Source organism: Juglans regia, chromosome 7 (assembly GCF_001411555.2).
Source record: "Juglans regia cultivar Chandler chromosome 7, Walnut 2.0, whole genome shotgun sequence".
Lineage (NCBI taxonomy): Eukaryota > Viridiplantae > Streptophyta > Magnoliopsida > Fagales > Juglandaceae > Juglans > Juglans regia.
Genome location: NC_049907.1, coordinates 16787954 through 16790912, shown reverse-complemented (window position 1 = coordinate 16790912; position 2959 = coordinate 16787954). Strand labels below are relative to the sequence as shown.

Below are 2959 nucleotides of genomic sequence, written 5' to 3'. Positions count from 1 at the left end.
GATTCCATAGGGTTGTCATAGGAACTAGGTTCAAATCTGGTGATAAGGGCCTTAGCAAATACATCCCATCCCATCAACCCTCTCGACTCCTCAAGGTCTTGAAACTAGACCAATGCTTGGCCTTCCATGTGAAGGGAAGCCAATCTCAATTTGTGGTGTGGTAAGGTGTTATAGAAGGCAAATAAATGGTTAGCCTTATATAGCCAACCCATGGGCCATCCCCATTAAAACTAGGAACATCAATGCATACTGACCTTGGTATTGCTTCTCTTTCAAGGTCTTGAAGTTCCTGCCTCAGATTCTGTTGATTAGAAGTTTCCCCATCAGAAGAATGAGGGTTTCTCCTTTGCAACTCAGTAGCCAAAGCTGTCATTTGCGAATAATGGAGTTTGATTGCCTTTTGAACATCAACAACTCAGTCTCCATTATTTCGAACGCGAGTCTGTGGATCTGCTGAGGTTGGCCGGCCCTTCCTGCATTTGACTCATCCTTGTTCCATCGGCCATGGTCACAGTTTTAGAGATTGAAATTTCTAATACCAATAGAAGTAATTGAGAAATATTGTAGAATAGCTCCTTAGAGGGGACTGGGAAGTAGCCTCCAGAAAGTTGTGAGAGAAAGAGAGAGAATTCTAGAAGTTGTATTTAGAAAAATATTCTTTAAGTGATTCCTTACAAAGGGTGTGTCATGCCTTAAAAAGAAACCATTCTAATGGTTTCTACATAAAACTAACCAATAGATGACATTCTAGCTATAGTCCAAAAAAGGATAAAATAGACTATATAAACTAATTAGTCATGCAAGACCCTTTGATAATAAAACGCAATGTAGTCAACGTAAAATGCACAGCTTAAATACAGTAACATCCTTCAATCGCCCCAAGCCCAAGCTCATGATCCATTTACTTCCTCAATCTTCATCTATGCATGAGCCCATCACGTCCCTGGCCCGTGTGCAGCCCATTACGTGTGACACAACCATAGCCACCACACACTGCCACTCCTACCGTCACTCTAGAGGTCCCTCTCACTTCTCCAATGTGCCTCTTGAGAACTTAAACCAGCACAACCATCGTAGCCCCAACAACTTCTGTGGAGGCAATCACCGGCCCTTTGAGAGCCCTCCTCGCCAATCCCCTGACAGCTTTAGGGGAGGAGGCTTCAGGCCAATTGGTGGCGCTGGTGGAGGTTTCGGCCCCAATTATCATCAGAAATTGCCTCTTTCGGGTCAGAAGCGAGGGTTCCTTTTGTCTGGCCTTGGAGGCTCTCCACCAGTTCGCCCTTAGACTTTTGTGTTTGTGCCATATGTCTAAAAACTCTGAATTCTATGTTGCTCGTATTCCAGGCGCGTTTCTGTGGCGCATTACCAACTGGATTGTTTGGAGCTTTACTTCACTCATGTTTGTATTGTTAAATTGTTTTAAAGAATTTATTTATTTTTTCCTATCAGTGCTGGTTAATAGCTCTAGTCGATTTTTGGATGAATTCGTGGTAGTGCATAGAGACTCATGGTTGAATGCAGCATCGAAGTGATTTGTAGTTTCCTTTTTATTTTATCTATCTATTATGTTCCCTACATACCTGCATCTTCTGTTTCTTTTCTCGTGTTTACACTTTCTGAGAATTTTGATGGTGGGAGTTTTACCAAACTATTTGTTGGACCTGTTCCAAGGACAGCCGCTAAGGAAAATGTGAGTCAAATAATTCATATAGAAAACTTTGCCATGATATATCTCCCCTGTTATCCTTTATTGTTTTAGTTATCTTGATGATATCATGCTTATTTGATGTCAGATTCGCCCTTTGTTTGGAGAGCATGGAAATGTTATAGAGGTTGCTCTGATCAAAGATAAAAGAACAGGACAACAAGAAGGTGCGTGTTAAAGCTATTTTCTATGAAATGATTGTGATCCATGCTTATCTTATTTCAGGCCATCTGGGAGGCTGATGGGAGCTAGTGTAAGCTCATCTTCCGTCTCAGTTGATTTTGCAACAAGTTTCAGGCTTGTTGGTTTTGGTTGCGACCCTTTTTTGTGTCCATCCTGTCAAACAAGAAAGAAGCCTAACCCACTAAAAACCAGCTTTTGTATATCAATCGGGATCTTGGAAGACAAATAGATCCGGCTCTTGGAATTGTAGCTGCTGAGGTGGAAGCATTACCCAACAAATCATTTGTAATGGGAGTGTCTATTGCCGTAACTGTAGCGTGTTTATGACAGGGTGGTTAGGATTGTTGCTATTGTACAGAGATTGACACCAAATACTTGGATTATTGTTTCTGAATGGAATTAGTCTCATTGTAATTTGCAATTGTGTGTGGTTTTTACTTATCCTGGTGAACCTGGGAGTTCTTTCAAATGTCTCGGATTGTAATATTTCAATTCTTTTCGTATTGGTTAGGTGAGATTGATCATCTGTTAGCGATTTATGGTGATTAGATTTAATGGATTGTGATATACAAGTTTGTTGCCCGAAAGCTACATTGGAGTTGTAGACCTGTTGTACGTGGAAGATGTTTGTTTTTGTGGTTATCCATTTTTTGTCGTTTCTATTATTTTGTCACCACGATATCTAATGCAACCCATTTCATTTTTTATATGGTAGGTATGGGATGAGAGCATGCTCAAAAGTTGGATCAAAATGAATGTTTGGATGCATTTTTCTTCATAATATTAATAATCTGTGGGTTCTACTACTTATTTACAAGACAACCTTTTGCATTGATCAGATTTCACCAGTGGCCCATATCGTTAATTGAGTGGTTGAACTCATAGTTCATTCCTTTGGCACACTGTTAATTAAGCGGTTAAACTCATGGGCCATTTGTTGGAGAGTGTTAATTCTTGTAAGGTTGTGTGTGAATGTGATACTAGAGTATAGTCAAGTGAATATTTTGATTTGGTTTGTGGGTTTCACTATCAAGGTTATTTGTATTTGTTAGATGCTGAGAATTTGCAGCA

The 2959-nt window shown here is 40.0% G+C and overlaps 1 long non-coding RNA gene across 1 annotated transcript; it reads left to right on the top strand.

Annotated features, from left to right (window-relative positions):
• The first annotated feature begins 992 nt into the window (after positions 1–992).
• On the top strand, positions 993–2455 carry LOC118349052. The gene is made up of 2 exons (XR_004802027.1): positions 993–1690; positions 1794–2455. It is a non-coding gene; the product is annotated as an uncharacterized LOC118349052 (long non-coding RNA).
• The last annotated feature ends 504 nt before the right edge of the window (positions 2456–2959 follow it).